The sequence below is a fragment of the Pinus tabuliformis genome, chromosome X, assembly GCF_031772625.1.
Source record: "Pinus tabuliformis cultivar Carrire ecotype Pingquan chromosome X, CPIR1, whole genome shotgun sequence".
NCBI classification, from domain to species: domain Eukaryota; kingdom Viridiplantae; phylum Streptophyta; class Pinopsida; order Pinales; family Pinaceae; genus Pinus; species Pinus tabuliformis.
Genome location: NC_142308.1, coordinates 966,462,230 through 966,480,378, shown reverse-complemented (window position 1 = coordinate 966,480,378; position 18,149 = coordinate 966,462,230). Strand labels below are relative to the sequence as shown.

Genomic DNA, 18,149 nt, shown 5'->3' with positions numbered 1-18,149 from the left:
TAGCATACAAAATAAATTAATCATTAGCATAATATTTCATACGGGAAGGTTTATGTGGAAGGCTAACAATGGCTTTTGGATATATATGGAAAGGTAAATATGGCTTTAGAAAGAGAAGGAACGGGAAATTGCACGATACAACACTGAATTATTTGTTTTCTCTCCACAGCCTCTACATCGAATCGGTCATTGTCATATTAGTCTGTTAGAGTGGGAGCGGTTCGATAAGGCACTCTTTGATGTGATCCTTCACCTCCCATTTGGAAATGCCAAACCCATCTCCATCCTTGAATATCACCATCGTCACCCTCGTCTCATCAAAAATCATCTTCTTGCACGCCAATGGCACATGATCGTCGACCTTCAGAAACTCCCTTGTCAGCTCCTTCATTGTCACCTCGAGAATGCCATAGATGTGATTCAGAGCCTCATCTTCTTTACATCCAGGGTGATCTTTCATGTTACATTCAATGCTAGAAGCCAATTCTCCATGAGCCTTCTTGGCTTTATATGTCTTTGTGTCATCCGCGAGGCGAGAAATGAGGTTATTCTGATCTGTAAGAACACGTATCCCTGGATAGTCCACTTTCTCCAATGCCTCTTGCAACAAATTTTGCCCGTCCATTATCAACACTCCACTCAGCAGAAGTAAACGTTGACCGATGGAAGTGATCCCATTCTTGATGTACTCGTCCAAGCTAGGCACATACTCAGCAGCTAACCACTCAGGTTCTTCGTAATAACCCAGAAGATAATCCTCCCACTGTTCAATATCAATTTATCCAGATATTAACATAAAAATCACTATCAAACCACATGTTAATCAACTAATACCGAGATCCTTTCGTCTTAAAAATCCTTTCTACTTAAAAGCCTTGTATGCATGTATTAACGAAACAATTCAATTTTACTTACTCCTTTTCTGAAAAAGCTAACCAATTCATGCCCCTGTTCCTTCTCTACCTCCCAAGCAACTTCATGAACTATGTCATAATAGATTTTTTAACATAGTTTCATATAGTCTGGAAGGTTTTCTTTATAAGGAAGGTCCCACCTGAAAATGTTGAGCCAACATAACTTAATTATCATCATAATCATATAGGATGTTGAACTTATCCCTTAATTTGTATAACCTTGTGTTTGATTAGCTACAGCATCATGTAATAGAAACAAAGTGGTCTGCAATGCAATGCGATCCAATCGTGATGACATGTCCCTACCTTCTGACAGCCTCAATGAATAGCTTCAATTCATCAAGGGTTCCATATGTGTCGTACATATCATCCAGAACAGTCTACAAACAAGCAACTTTAGTAAAGAGGAATCTGCATTTGGCATACTGGGGCTCATATGTACCCATCGCTATTAAGAAGTAGAATTCTAGAGGCCTCTCCCAAGCAAAGGTGAAGAGAGGCAACCCAGAATCTCTAAACCAACTGTGATGTCATGTGCATGCAGAATCAGGCACAATCAAGACATCCAATGATCGAGATGGCTTAAATTTTGTAGGTGAAACGGTTATAATTTTCTTTATTACAACTATAATTAGTTACCTGGACACATTCTTCATCTCTTCTTGGTGGATGGACTGGACAATGTTGAAGTCCAACTTTGCCAACTCCAAAATCTTTTCATTATTCACGTAGGGCAGCCTGAAATTAGAATATGCAGGACCCTCTCAGTCCCATAATATATAGTGTTATATTTATGAGGAAGAAACGAAAGCACATGTTATGCAATTATTATATAATGCACAAAATTACTTGTAAACGCTTTTTCATTAGAGTACATAATCTGGACGATACACTTGACATTATCTCTTTGCTTCCACTCTGGGGACACTGGCATGCCATGAAGTCTTCACTGCGTATTTAATCTGGCAGTGGCAAAGGAAAAAAAAATATTAAATCTCATAATGATGAGGAATTCACCCAATCCTTTGTATCAAGCAAACAAGCAACAAGTATATGTATGTTGTGTGTAGTTACCTCTTCTCTTAGGTTTTCCCTATGGTTCCATGTGCTCAGAGTCTCGCTTTTCTCAAGAGCTTATTTCAAATATTGAATAGTGAAGCTTTTAGCTTCATCCAAAATGTTTTCTCCTGGAAATACTAGTTGGGAAGCTCTATAAAGGCTCAACATGCTTGCTACATCTTTGTTGAAGTGACCGATCGAGCAAAGGATTTGCCCATCGACATCTTTGAAGTTCTCGAAAACGACTGTTAATAAAACAATGTTCAAATGTTAGAGCATGGAACAGTTGATGAATATGTCTCTGAAAATCCAGGGCATACTTTCTGCTATTATAGATAGAAAATTAATTAAAATTGATACCTACAAGGAGATACATTGTATTGATGCAGCCAAAACAGCCGAAATCCCAAAGCAGTGGTCTCAAGATCTGCTATGGGGTTCACGCTTCCCCACCCAATTCCTCGATCATTCCAATCTCTGTAAGAGATAGATTTTGCCAATTTTACACAAGGATTTTTCAGAGGAAATATGGATCCTTACGCTAGTAAAATATAATTTTCTATTGATACTTGTAAACATAATCCAGAGATTCCTTGATTTCTTTTTCAAAATGTCTGTCGATTCCAAGGCGTTCAACATTATCCACGTTCAACATTTTTCAGAGGAAATATGGATCCTTACACTAGTAAAATATAATTTTCTGTTGATACCTGTAAACATAATCCAAGGATTCATTGATTTCCTTTTCAAAATGTCTGTCGATTCCAAGGCGTTCAACATTATCCACGATAAGGAGGTGTTCCATCAGATCTATTGGATACAGGCATGGAACTGGAGTGTGGAGGGATAAAATCAATATATTAAAATGTGAAAATTAAAAGGAAAAAGGAAGGGGTAATAAATCAATATTTTAAAATGAAGAAGTAAACGGAAAATGGTGGTGACAGGCTCAAGTAATACTTACCAGAATTACTGCCAAACTTAGTCAGAACGTTGTTCAATAACTCAAGGCATTTCATGTCTCCAGTGTGCATGAAGACGCAGGCAGTAGAAGCAGGTGAGCCTGAGAAAGACTCATCTTGGCTTTGAACATCAACTATTGTTTCCCAGTCGACCATATCTTGTATGCCCTCCAAAGATGACAACAATGTTCCGCCATGAATTTCGTCCCTCGAGATGCGAACCAAAATTAACATCCATTTATTAGAATATGAATGGCAAGAAATATGGTACAATTTTTGTGTTAAATAAACAATGCATGAATTAAGAGGAGGAACTCTGACTTGGCTAATCTCTTCTGCCGTTTCGTTTGCAGCAGATGTATATAAGGCAGGTCGTAAGGAAGTGCGAGGTGGAGAAATTGAGCTTCTCTCAACAAATAAGGAAAAATGATCTCAAAATCTATGACCAAGCTGTCTTGATCTCCTTCGTCCTTTATTATTTGCATATTTTTCTTTATGAATTCAATACCTGCATACATTACCATGCACATCAGGGTCTAGATTAATGGAAATTACATCATCAGGTTGTTGCAAGTTCTATAATAGTATAAGTGTGCAGATGTTGTAAATTGATTTGAAGTATGAAATTGAAGTTGGCGGGTGGTGGGACTTGTTTTTATATTGTTTATATTTTTTTACACTGAGTTTTAGAGATTCGTATAGAGATGAGATTACTGTAAATCGATTCCAAACCCTAAAACCTTAAAAATAAAAATCAGTGATAAAACTTGCTTTCATGATTATGTGAATAGATTAATTAAAAACACTTATGATGATGATGATCTGAAATCCTACAAGTTGCTCATTAATTCTATTAATTCTTTCCCTGCTCTACTTGCACATCCGCAACTTTCCATTTATGGAGTGCAAGCACACATGAAAGAGTGGCAAGCAGGCGGTTGTTGGGAATTTTCTGGTAAATTCCAAAACAAATAAACTGAACAGAGAACAATGCTCTATTTTCTCCATAGGATCTTTAACACAGGGAAGCAAAAAAAAATTCTCCAGAGAACAGAGTTTCAGCAACACACATAAAAATTTCTATTCATTAATAAACTGCCTGTTACATATTTCTTCCTCTCTCTCAGAGGGATTCACCAAGAACTTCAAAAAAAATTACTTTGTCTCCTTTTGAAAAGATTTACACTGCTGTGTGTGAATTTTTCATTTACATTTACTGCTGTAAATAAAAAAAATCTTACGTATCCATTCTTCCCATTACATTTCAATAAAAAAATACATATGCGCTGCTGCATATATTTCCCTCATGCTGCTGCATTTACATTGCATTTCCCTTTTTAACAAAAAGTTACATTCACCCTGTGCTCTGTTTTTGTTTCGCACTGCTGTGCGTTTCTTCCCTTGCATTACAATACACACCTCAAAAAAAAGACATTACATTGCGTACATTTTTTAACAGAAAAATGACCATACCTTTCTTTTAATTTGCCATACTTCCTTTCATAAAAAAAACATTAAAATTGAAGCATTTCACCTACAATCTACGAACTAACGTAAATACCAATAATTTCTTTACTGCAGTAAACTGCGATCAAACCCAAAACTTCACACTATGTCCAAATGGTGTAGTGTTGTATGCAACTTCAGCTTCAATCAACAATGATCTGCCTTCCTTCCAATCCAACGGATATCGCTTGCCCAAACTAAATGAACAATACGTCCCGATGAAAATATGTTTTGCAAAATGTACAGGGGACACACGTCAAATGGTGATTGTATCGGGGGTATTTGAGAGAATACCACCAACTTGTGAAAAGCGGTGCAATAAACTCATGGCGGTTTTGTTGAATTAAATGTTGTTTGATTGGGCAGCAGTTGGAGTTATATTTTCAACACTCCCCTTTAATTTCAACTGCTGGGTTATCAGTCATACCCAGACATTTTCTCAAAAATTCAGAGCTTTTCTAGTCCAATGGCTTTGTCAGAATGTCTGGAACATGTTCCTGAGTCCTGCAATGTTCTAAGACAATTTCTGTATTGTTTACCAATTCCGTGATGTAATGAAACCTTGTGTCAATGTGTTTCGTTCTCTTATGAAACACCGAATTCTTGGATAATGAAATAGCTGAGCTATTGTCACAAAAAATTATCGTTCCTTTTGCCTTCTCTTGGCCTAAGCTCCTTAACATTCTTCTCATCCAAACTGCTTGACATGCTGCTTCTGTAGCTGCCACATATTCTGCCTCTGCTGTAGACAATGCTACAATAGGCTGCTTTTAGAAGCCCATGAAATGGCTCCTGAACCCATGTGAAAGACATAACCGGATGTGCTTTTCTGATCATCTACACTTCCAGCCCAATCACTATCAGTGTATCTAATTAAATATGAACATTCTGAAGTAGTATATAAAATGCCAAACCTTTTAGTACCTTTAACATACCTCAGAATTCTTTTTGTTGCCTGCCAATGTGCTTCTTTTGGCCTCTCCATGAATCTAGAAATTAAACTAACAACAAACATTATATCTGGCCTAGTCGCAATCAAATACATTAGGCTGCCAACTATGCTCTTATACAAGCTAGGATCACAATCCTTGTTGTTGTCCTCTTTGCTGAGCTTTAATCCCATCACTATGGGAGTGATTGCTGCCTTGTTGTCCTGCATATTGAATCTCTCCAATACTTCGTTAACATATTTTTCTTGTGAAATAAAAATTCCATTTTCACTTTGATCTACTTTTATTCCTAAGAAGTATCTCAGCAAACCCATGTCAGTCATTTCAAATTCTTCTTTCATAACTGTTTTGAAATTTTCAATGAGATAATCATCATTACCTATGAAAATAACACCATCAACATATAACACAAAAATTGGTATTTTACCATCCTTCCTTTGATGTAGAGGGTGGGTTCTCCCTCACACTTTTCAAATCCATTTTCCAGTAGATAGGAATCTATCCTACTGTACCATGCTCTTGGTGCTTGCTTCAGCCCATAAAGAGCTTTCTTCAATCTGCACACTTTGTGCTCTTGGCCTTCCTTTTCATAGCCTAGAGGTTGTTCAATGTAAACCTCCTCCTTTAACACACCATTTAGGAATGATGACTTCACGTCCATTTGGTAAACTTTCCACTTCTTTTGTGCTGCTATGGACAACACTGCTCTCACAGTTTCCATTCTTGCAACCGGTGCAAACGTTTTCTCATAGTCTCTCCCATACTGCTGCTTATATCCTTTGACAACAAGTCTTGCCTTGTGTCTTTCTATCTTGCCTTCAACATTACTCTTGGTCTTGTAAACCCATTTGACTCCAATGACTTCTTTTCCTTTTGGTAGTTCAACCAAATCCCATGTCTTGTTTCTTTCTATGGCATTGATCTCCTCATCCATAGCTTCTATCCATTTCCTATCCTTAATTGCATCTTCAAAATGAATAGGGTCATCAACATGACAATATAAATCAAACAAAGAATTCATACCTTCATCATAAATGTTACTTAAATTTCTGAACTTCTTACCTCTTTCATTTGGTGTACAAGTGCTTGAAGACGCACTTGAATTTCCTCCTTGTGGTGTGCTTGGAGAAGCACTTTCAATTTTCCTCAAGGGTGTCTCTTGCTGCCCTTGTGTTGGTGCTACTGTTTGGGGATGTATTTCAGCCATCTCCTCATCATCTTCATCATGAGACAAACAGTTTTTAACATTCACTATTTTCTCTATGCTTCCATCCCAAGCTTCCTCCTCAATGAATTGAACATCTCTGCTCACAAAAAACTTCTTGGTAGATCAGATATACAACCTATAACCTTTGGACTCCTCATTGTATCCAATGAAAATACATTTCTCCCCTTTGCTGTCCAACTTCTTCCTTAGCTGATCTGGAATGTGTGCATAAGCCACACATCCAAAAACTTTCATGTGGGTGACTCCTTGCTTTCTCCCACTCCATGCTTCTTCTGGCACTTTGTTCATCACTGCTTTTGTAGGACACCTATTCAAAATATATACTGCACAGTGTACAGCTTCAGCCCAATAATCATTTGGCAAATGCTTTGCCTTCAACATGCTCCTCGCCATATCCATGATTGTCTTGTTCTTCCTTTCAGCAACTCCATTTTGCTGCGGGGTGTACCTAGCTGTAAATTGCTTATGAATTCCATTTTCTCTACAAAACCGTAGGAATTCCTTGGAGATATACTCACCTCCTCTATCAGTTCTCAAAACTTTGATATGCAGCCCGCTTTGGTTTTCTACAAGTGCTTTGAAATTTCGAAATTTTTCAAACACTTCACTTTTGTTCTTTAGAAAATAAGCCCAAGTCTTTCTAGTGAAATCATCAATGAATGTTAGAAAATATTGGCTGCCTACTAATGATGGGGTTTGCATCGGTACACATAAATCTGAGTGGACAGTCTCTAAGGGTGCTTTTGCCCTTATGCTTTTCCCTGATGGAAAACTTTCTCTCTATCGTTTCCCCAAGATACAACCTTCACAAAGGCTGTCTGATTTCTCTATCAATTGTAATCCTCTTACCATTCCTTTTCTACTCAACAAGTTAAGACCTCCAAAGTTGAGATGTCCAAATCTCAAGTGCCACAACCAATTTTCATCCTTTGGTACGCTTTGGAAAGCCTCTTGGGTAACTGTTGCAATTACTTCTTTGTTTTTCAAATCTGCCCTTATTCTGAGAGGGAACATCCTATTCCTCGTCATCTTCACTTCAGCAATACATCGTTTGCTGGGTGCTCTATCCATGATGGTGCATACATCATTCACAAAGAAAACATTGTACCCCTTTTGAACAAGCTGTCCAATAATTAAGAGGTTACACTTCATTCTAGGAACATAATAGACATCTTCTATGGTTTTCTTTTCACCTTTCTTTGTAAATATTTTTACTTCTCCTTTTCCCATAACAGAAACTTTACTATCAGTCCCAAGTGTGACTTGTGACTTCACACTTTGATCTAAATTGGAAAACAAGGCTATGTTTCCTGTCATATGGTTACTGCAACCGGAGTCTAGAAACCATATATCATCACTGTTTGTTTCAGCCATGTTACAAGCTAAAAGCACATTATCTTGGCTGATATTTTCCCCAGTGATATTTGCACTAGATCTATTATTCATATCATGCTGCTTCTTCCTAGATTCATTTGCATAATGCCCATATTTTTTACAGTAGTAACATTGGACATTGGATTTTTCATACCTTTGTCCTTGAGCATGATGTTGTCCACTTTGTTGGCTCTTGCCTTGGCCTTGGTTCTGATTTGGATTGCTGCCTCTTCCTTGAGCATTTGCTGGACTGTTTCTTCCACCTTTGTTTTGGCTTCTGCCTCTTCCTCTCTTGTTTCGTCTGCCTTGACCTCTTCCTCTTCCAAAGGACATCTGGGTCTTAAAGGATTATTCTAGAGATGAGTTTTCATTTATACTCAACCTCTGCTCATGTTTTATTAGTGATGCATGAAGTTCATCAACTAAAAAGTTTGTGAGATCCTTTGTCTCTTCTATGGTGGTGACAATCACATCGAACTTTGAGGGTAGGACCCTCAATAGTTTCTCCACAATCCTCCTTTCTTCAAGAGTTTCTCCATGAGACCTTATTTGTGTGACCAGACCAATCACATGTGTGAAGAATGAGTCAATATTGTCTCACTCCTTCATGCACAGATTCTCAAAATCTCTCCTCAACAATTGTAGTTTTATTGTCTTCACTTTCTCCATGCCTTGATAGCCTGTCTTGAGAGTTTGCCATGCTTCTTTGTATGTCTTGGCTGCTGCTATCCTTGGAAACACACTCTCATGCACTACTTGATATAAAAATACAAGGGCTTTTGAATCCTTTTCTTATTGCTCTTCAATAGTTCTTTTTCTGCCTGAGTTAATCTATTAAACTCATCTTCATCTCCTGGTTCTTCAAACCCATATTCAACAAGTTCCCATAAAACTTGTGAGGCAAATAGGGCTCTCATGGTTATTTCCCAATAGTCATATTTTTTCCCATTAAACTGTGGGAGTTGAGTATTAAAAATACCCATGCTAGTGCTGGAGCCAGCCATTCCTTGCACTCTCAGCTATGCTTCAAATATTTGACTGTGTATTTAAAAAACACTGACTGTCTTCAACAGCTAGACAAAAAACTTTGAGAAATACCTGGATCCTTTCTTGAATGAGTCTTCACTCTGCTGGAGAAGCTATTGCAGCAAAAGAACCTTCCTTAAGCTTCTTTGACACCTTCAAAGAGCCTAAAATTGGCTCTGATACCACTGTTGGGAATTTTCTGGTAAATTCCAAAACAAATAAACTGACATAGAACAATGCTCTGTTTTCTCCACAGGATCTTTAACACAGGGAAGCAAAAAAAAATTATCCAGAGAACAGAGTTTCAGCAACACACATAAAACTCTCTATTCATTAATAAACTGCCTGTTACATATTTCTTCCTCTCTCTCAGACGGATTCACCAAGAACTTAAAAAAAAATTACTCTGTCTCCTTTTGAAAAGATTTACACTGTTGTGTGTAAATTTTTCATTTACATTTACTGCTATAAATAAAAAAAATCTTACATATCCATTCTTCACATTACATTTCAATCAACAAGAATACATATGCGCTGCTGCATATATTTCCCTCACGCTGCTGCATTTACATTGCATTTCCCTTTTTAACAAAAAGTTACATTCGCCCTCTGCTCTGTTTTTTTTTCTCACTGCTGTGCGTTTCTTCCCTTGCATTACAATACACACCTCAAAAATAACATATTACATTGCGTATATTTTTTAACAAAAAAATGACCATACCTTTCTTTTAATTTTCCATACTTCCGTGCATAAAAAAAACATTAAAATTGAAGCAATTCACCTACAATCTACGAACTAATGTAAATACCATTAATTACTTTACTGCAGTAAACTTTGGTCAAACCCAAAACTTCACGCTATGTCCAAATGGTGCAGCGCTGTATGCAACTTCAGTTTCAATCAACAGTGATCTACCTTCCTTCCAATCCAACGGATATCGCTTGCCCAAACTAAATGAACAATACGTCCCGATGAAAATCTGTTTTACAAAACGTACAGGGGACACGCGTCAAATGGTGATTGTATCGGGGGCATTTGAGAGAATACCACCAACTTGTGAAAAGCGGTGCAATAAACTCATGGTGGTTTTGCTGAGTTAAATGTTGTTTGACTGGGCGGCAGTTGGAATTATATTTTCAACAGTGGTTGGATAATAGGAAGTACGACTCAGTCCCCCATGAACCATCTTTTAATTGATTTTACAAAATCCATTCAACTGTCTGGGGAAATCAAGGGCAAGAAGAGCCATCAATGGAAGGCACCCTGGCATCATAAGCAAATGGAGTAATCATTGATTCTCCACCTCCAATTGCAGCACTAAGCATCACCTTAAGCTCGCTAATAAGTGTCTCTGCACGTTCTCTGTAACTAGAATCTTGTTCAAAGCCCACGGGGGTTTGGATTGACGGTGAATGGGTGCGCTGTTAAGGCACTCCTTGCGATAGGTCACCGGTTCAAATCTCCCGTGGGTACGTAGGTTAGTCTTAATATAGAAAAAAAAAAACTAGAATCTTGTTCAAATGACACAATCCAATAATCACTGGTCATGATCAGCGTTACAATATATGTATAATTCATTTGATCAGAAATGAAATGAGATAAAAGGTCATAGAAAAATTGTGCAGTGAATTGAATGAGAGGAAGAATTTACTGACATTGTAAGGCGATTTAAGAGAATGTACGAAGTCATAACCCCAGACATTGCGATGAGGATTGGCCGTCCTTCGGATCAAGTTGTTGCTGGCCAATCCACAAGACACAGTAGAAGCTACTCCCGCTTTAACAAAAACACTAGCCATTTGAAATTCTTCGAAGTGGCTAAGACTAATTAAATACAGAGTTGTAATGGCAAACAAATTTTTGATTGATTGGCTTGGCTTCTAGATACACTGATTTGAACTTGACTGACAACTTTAGTACTATCTATATATATAGGGCGAACGCTTCCAGATTTGAGAAATAGAATCATTGAAGTAAGTAAGTTGCACGCGAATTACGTAACTGACGTCACTGCTTCGCTAAATTCTGAAGGGGAGAGTTTATACGAATATTAATTGGGGAAGTTCCTATTTCCACCTCTATAGCATTAATTGGTGACCATGATTAACTAAAAGTAGGCTTAAATTACATAACTGACGTCACTGCTACGCTATGGATTATTTCCTGCCCACGAGATTGAAACATTTCTTTTGGTATTATTAAATCAAAGTCGAGTTTGTCCATTTCTGAATTATTTTCTGTGCGCGAGATTGAAACATTTCTTTTGGTTTTTTTAAATCAAAGTCGATGGGCACGACGTAATTATTTTATGTGCCATTCTCATCACATTTCCACTCACTCCCCTATTCCTATGTCATTCATTTCGTCACGCAACTAGAAGCAAAATCTAGGAATTCTAGTTTTGAAATCAAACTTTACAATTTACTTTTCTATTATTATCATATCCAAATCATGCTTTGCTATTTCGAGCTATAACTTATATCATAACACCCTTCAGCTAAATTTCCTGCACAACTTTTGTCTTATTGTTCTGCTTCAATGTCATATTTCCAAATCAAAAATTTAGTAATTAAAATAATATTAACACCCTTAATCTGCCGGTATAATTACTTTATGTAAATCTCCAAATTTATTTTAACTTTGATCCCCACAACTACCTTGAGTGATTGTGGATTGTGTGCTTGGATATGCCTTGCCCAAATGGAAATGCTAGAGTTTATGAAACTCATTTCTACTATTTGGTTTGTTTTTATACCCCAAGACAAAATTTACAATATGTTCCTATATGGGTATTCAAAGCAAGTTGATCGTGGATTGTGTGCTTGAATATGCCTTGCCCAAATGGAAATGCTAGAGTTTATGAAACTCATTTCTGCTATTTGGTTTGTTTTTATACCCAAGACAAAATTTACAATATGTTCCTATATGGGTATTCAAATTAAGTTGAAATTCGTTGTAAAATTTAAAATGGGAATCAAATGGGAAAATTTTCCATTTTGTTGGACCCTTGGCACCAGGTTACAACTATGGACACCTCCTCCTAGGCCTCTATAGATCAAAAATTGATTTATTAGAGGATATTTAGATAGAGGGTTTTGTTTAATAAAGATAAATGTAGGATTTGAACAAGGAGTTGGATTTTGAAAAATGCTCACTCGAGTGATTATGCATAGTGCGCTCACATGGGAATTAGCCATACACAAATGCTTGAGCTTAGAAAACTCATTTTTTCGATTCAGTTTGGTTTTCATACCTGCGAAAAAAATCCTATGTCTCTAAATGTCTCTTGGAAGCAAGTTGCAACTTACAATAAATTTCAAAATGGTACTCAAATGGAGAAATTTTCAGTTTTGTTAGACTCCTAACATATAGTTATAGCTAGGGACAATCTCCCATGACTCTATAGGTCAAAATTGATTTATTTGAGGATATTAAGAGTTAGGGTTTTTTAACTAAAGATCAAAGTAAAATTTGCACAAGGGGTTGGATTATGTAAAATTATTGGTGAAGAAATCATGGGCAGTGTGATCTTCTTACCCCTAGCCAAAAATGAATGTTTGATCATGCAAAACTCATTTCTGCTAATTGGTTTGGTTTTTATACCCCTAGAAAAAATTCACTATATCTCCCTCGAAGGATCTTAGAAGCAAGTTGCAAGTAACTCTAAAATTCAAATTTATTCTCAAATTGGGAAACTATCATTTTTGTTTCACTTCTATCATGGGTTATAACTAGTGACACTCCCTACCCCCTGTAACTTCATAGGTAAAAAAATGATTTATTAGAGGATATTCAAAACTATGATTTTTCTCATTAAAGATCAATACAAAATTTTCATAAGGGCTTGGATTTTGCAAAATGTTTACTCCACTGATTTTGCATAGCGTGCTCAAATGGCCCTTGGACAAACACAAATTCTTGAGCCTATGAAACTCATTTCTACAACTTTGTTTAGTTTTTATACCACTAGAAAAAAATCACAAATTGTTCCTAAATGAATTTTGGAAGTGAGTTCCAACTCATGATAAAATTAAAACTAGGATTTGGGTGGGGAAATTTTCCATTTCATTTACTAATTCTAAGTACAAATTTTCTCGTTCTCCACTATATAACCTAATATTATAGAAATTTATTCCATCCATTTTCTAATAAAATATTTTATGAAAACATTCAATGGCATGCTTACTAGATATGTTGATGTTTATGATAAGTTGTATATGTTTTCTAATTTTATCAATTTCAATTACTAAACAATACTCTTACTTTGACTACCTATTGGAAAATATCTTTAAAAGTGACATTATTTAACCTCCTACCAATACAAACCCAAAACACCTTCCTAATTAACAAAAACCCTACATTCACTAGATATTGTAGGTATCCATTTTTTCCTTAACATTTTTTATCTCCTTTTATATTTTTTTCCTTAATTTTGAGTTCAAATTTTTCTACTTGCCAATATAAAAACATTTTATCCCCTCTGTATGCCCCAATATATTATGTCATTTTTTTCTCAATATATATCCCCCAATATGAATGCACGTGGTATGGTATTGCTTTCCTAGTAAATCCCCCGTGTTCCATGCCTTTGTTGGTCAAACTAATGAAACAAAGAGTTTGTAGCATGTCAAATTAAGACACTTGACTTTTATAGTTTGCAGCAAATAAACACATTGAGCATGGTTCTTAGCTTGTCTTTTAGATCTCTAAACAATGGTGTTTATGATGAATGAGCCTTGGAAACATCATTTATGAATTTCAAAAATGGCATAGCATGGGTAGTGAAAAATCAAGAAAAAATTATTATACCAGGTTATATTGTAATCACTTTACAATAAAAAATTCATTGACCTTTTGTTTTAGAATTTTTTTGGAAAGTTTTATATAGTTTCTAAAAAAATATTATATTAAATTGATTTTTCCCAAAATTAAAATTCTTTTTAGAATTTTTTAAATTCAAAATTTCTATTTTTGATTGATCTAAATTATTTAATAGACCATTTTTATGGGCTTTATTTTTGAAATTTAGTACAAGAAAATTATTTTAAAAATTATAAATTTAAGGAAAATATGTAAAAATGATGTGTACAATCTGTACAACCCTTATTATATCAAACTCTACTATAATGACATGTACTATAATTATTATAGTGTACCACCTATTCTTTAAAAAATATTTTTATTTTTGTACTTAATTTTTTTATTTAATATTATTTTATAATATTTTTTATATTACAATTATGGAGTATTAAAGGTGAGTGTGCCCTCACTAATGTTACATGAATCATTTTTTGTTTAAATTGTTATGTATATTTTATATATATGGAAGGTCTCTTTTACGTGTATGTTTTAGATGGGTTTCTATATTTTACAAATAATATTTATTATAAAAATGATTTGTACTCTTAAGTTAATATATTAATTAATATTATAATTAATTTTTAGGTTATAGTGATTATTATTAATGCATTAATTAATAAAGTCAATAGGATGTAATTTAAATTATATAAATCATAGACTAATTATTATATCTATATCTATATCTATATCTATATATATATATATATATATATATATATATATATATATATATATATATATATATATATATATTCACAATGGACATTTAGTGGTGATCTTAATAACAACATAATATTTTATTGAATCAAATTTAGAATAACTTATTAATGGGTATTGCTTTGTCATTTTTATTTTTTTATTTGAATATATATTATTATTATTATTATTTGTCTTCTAAGTAATTTCTTTTTAAACTTAATTTGAAAATTATATATATACATTGATCAATTTAGAACATGTGTTTCTTATCACGTGTGAATTAGGTGTCTAATGTAAGAACATTAATTATGTCTCACTTATGGTGCATCCCTTATGTGAATCAAAGAATATGTGTCAATGGTCACTGTTAATTGCCTATGTGCATCACTCATGTCATATTATTTAAGGTGCGTCACTTATATGTGACACCTAATATGGTGTATCATGAACCAAATTGTTTATGGTAGGTATCTTGTGGGATGATGACTATGTGTCTCACTTTGAAGAGTATCACTTATGGACATTTAGTATGGGAAATCACTTAATTATGTTAGTTGTGTGTGTCACTTATGGGTGTATATGATGACATGTTGGGTATAAATTACTCAAAATTGTATAAACAACAATTTCATCCATACGATTTCATTCTGTCAAATTCCATCTTACTAGAGTTTTCAAATTCCACAAAGATAAGGTTTTCAAATTGCACAAAACTAGGGTTTTCAAATTCCACTTCAATATACATCGTCAGATATTACTAAGTTATGGTGCAACGTCAGTATGCTGTGTTTAATTTCATTTTCTAATAATGCACTCAAATTTGAACTGACTATGTCTGATTTTCCATATTCCATTACTAAGGATTTCAAAATCCAAAAAATGAGGGTTTTCAAATTTAAAGAAAAAAGGTTTTTCAAATTGCATAATGAGTTTTCCACTTTTATGTAAATCTCCAAATTTATTTTAACTTTGATCCCCAAAACTAGCTTGAGTGATCGTGGATTGTGTGCTTGGATATGCCTTAGCCAAATGGAAATGTTAGAGTTCATGAAACTCATTTCTACTATTTGGTTTGTTTTTATACCCAAAGAAAAAATTCACAATATATCCCTATATGGGTATTCAAAGCAAGTTGAAACTCATCGTAAAATTCAAAATGGGAATCAAATGGGAAAAATTTCCATTTCGTTAGACCCTTGGCACCAGGTTACAACTATGGACACCTCCTCCTATGCCACTATAGATCAAAAATTGATTTATTTGAGGATCTTTAGATAGAGGGTTTTGTTTAATAAATATAAATGCAAGATTGAACAAGGAGTTGGATTTTGAAAAATGCTCACTCAAGTGATTATGTGTAGTGCGCTCACATGGGAATTAGCTAAACACAAAAGCTTGAGCTTAGAAAACTCATTTTTTCTGTTCAGTTTGGTTTTCATACCTGCAAAAAAATCCTATCTCCCTAAATGTCCCTTGGAAGCAAGTTGCAACTTACATTAAAATTCAAAATGGTACTCAGATGGAGAAATTTTCAGTTTTGTTAGACTCCTAACATAGAGTTACAACTAGGGATAATCTCCCATGACTCTATAGGTCAAAAATTGATTTATTTGAGGACATTCAGAGTTAGGGTTTTTTAAACTAAAGATCAATGTAGAATTTGAACAAGGGGTTGGATTATGTAAAGTTATTGGTCAAGAAATCATGGGCAGTGTGATCTTCTTATCCTTAGCCAAAAATGAATGTTTGATCTTGCAAAACTCATTTCTACTAATTGGTTTGGTTTTTATTCCCCAAGAAAAAATTCACTATATGTCCCTCGAATGATCTTAGAAGCAAGTTGCAAGTAACTCTAAAATTCAAATCAATTCTCAAATTGGGAAACTATCATTTTTGTTTCACTTCTAGCATGGGTTATAACTAGTGACACTCCCTACCCCCTATGAATTCATAGGTAAAAAAAAATGATTTATTTGAGGATATCCAAAACTATGATTTTTCTCATTAAAGATCAATACAGAATTTTCATAAGGGCTTGGATTTTGAAAAATGTTTACTCAAGTGATCTTGCATAGCGTGCTCACATTGCCCTTGGATAAAAAAAAAATCTTGAGCCTATGAAATTGATTTCTACAACTTTGTTTGGTTTTTATACCACTAGAAAAAAATCACAAATTTTTCCTAAAGGAATTTTGGAAGTGAGTTGCAACTCATGATAAAATTAAAACTAGGATTTGGGTGGGTAAATTTTCCATTTCATTTGACACTCAACAACCAGTTATAGTTATGGAAACCACCCCCCCCGCTCACACACCCCGCCCCCCAAAGACTCATGTGAGAAAACTAACAATTCCATTAGACACATGGCACTAGGTTACAACTAGGGATACCCACCTCCTAGGACTCCATCAATAAAAAATGATTTATTTTAGGATCTCCAAAGCTAGGTTTTGTTCAGTAAAGACCAATGCAATCTTTTTAAAAGGGGTTGGAATTTGAAAAAGAAATCACTTGAGAGATCATGGGCAGTGTGCTCACATGGACCTTTGCAGAAGCACAATTTTCAAAGATAAAAAAACTCATTTTTGTTGTTTTTTTTCTTTTATTTTTTCACATGGAAAAAATTCATAGTATGTCCCTAACTATCTCTTGGAAGTGAATTGCAATTTGCCAAAAAATTCAAACTGAGAACTAGGATGGAAAAACCATCATTTTTGTTGCACTCCTAACATTGGATTACAACTAGGGACGCTTCTCCCCTACCCATAATGACTCCATCAGTGAAAAAATGTTTTATTTGATGATATTAAAATCTAGGTTTCTTTCTAACAAATATCAATGCAAAATTTGCACAAGGGATTGGATTTGGAAAAATTCTTGCTCAATTTGTTGTGGGTAGTGTTCTACATGAGCCTTAGCCAAACAAAAATTATTGAGCTTACAAAAACCATCTCTACTTGTAGTTTTTTTTTCGTACACCTAGACAAAATTCATAATATGTCCCTAAATGCCTCTTGGAAGCAGGTTACAAATCACCATAAAATTCAAACTGGTACTTGAATGGAAAAACTGTTAGTTCCATTGGACTCCTAGAATTGGGTTATAATTAGGGATACCCCACTACCCCTATGACACCATAGGTTGAAAATTGACTTATTGAGGATCTTAAAAGCTAGGTTTTGTTCAATACAAGTTAATGCAAAATTTTCACAATGGTTCGGATTTTCAAAACACACTCGATTTATCATGGTTAGCACGCTCATATGGGCCTTGGATAAGCACAAATGCTTAATCTCACATAACCCATTTTTGCATCTCGGTTCTTGTTTTTAGACACCTAAAAATAAACTACAAATTTTCCTTAAATGGATCTTGGAAGTGAGTTGCAACTCACCATAAAAATCAAATTTGGAATCAAATGGGAAAATTGTTGGTTCTGTTGGACTCCTAACACTAAATTATAACTATGAAAACCCCTTCCCTCATGACTTCATAGGTAAAAAATTAATTTATTTGAGAATATTAAATGTTAGGGTTTTTTTAGTAAGGATTAATGCAACATTTGCATAA

At 34.8% G+C, this 18,149-nt stretch overlaps 1 pseudogene; it reads right to left on the bottom strand.

Moving 5' to 3' along the window:
- Window positions 1–205: 205 nt before the first annotated feature.
- LOC149142943 (alpha-bisabolene synthase-like) overlaps window positions 206–18,149 on the bottom strand; it is a 76,225-nt pseudogene continuing 58,281 nt past the window's right edge.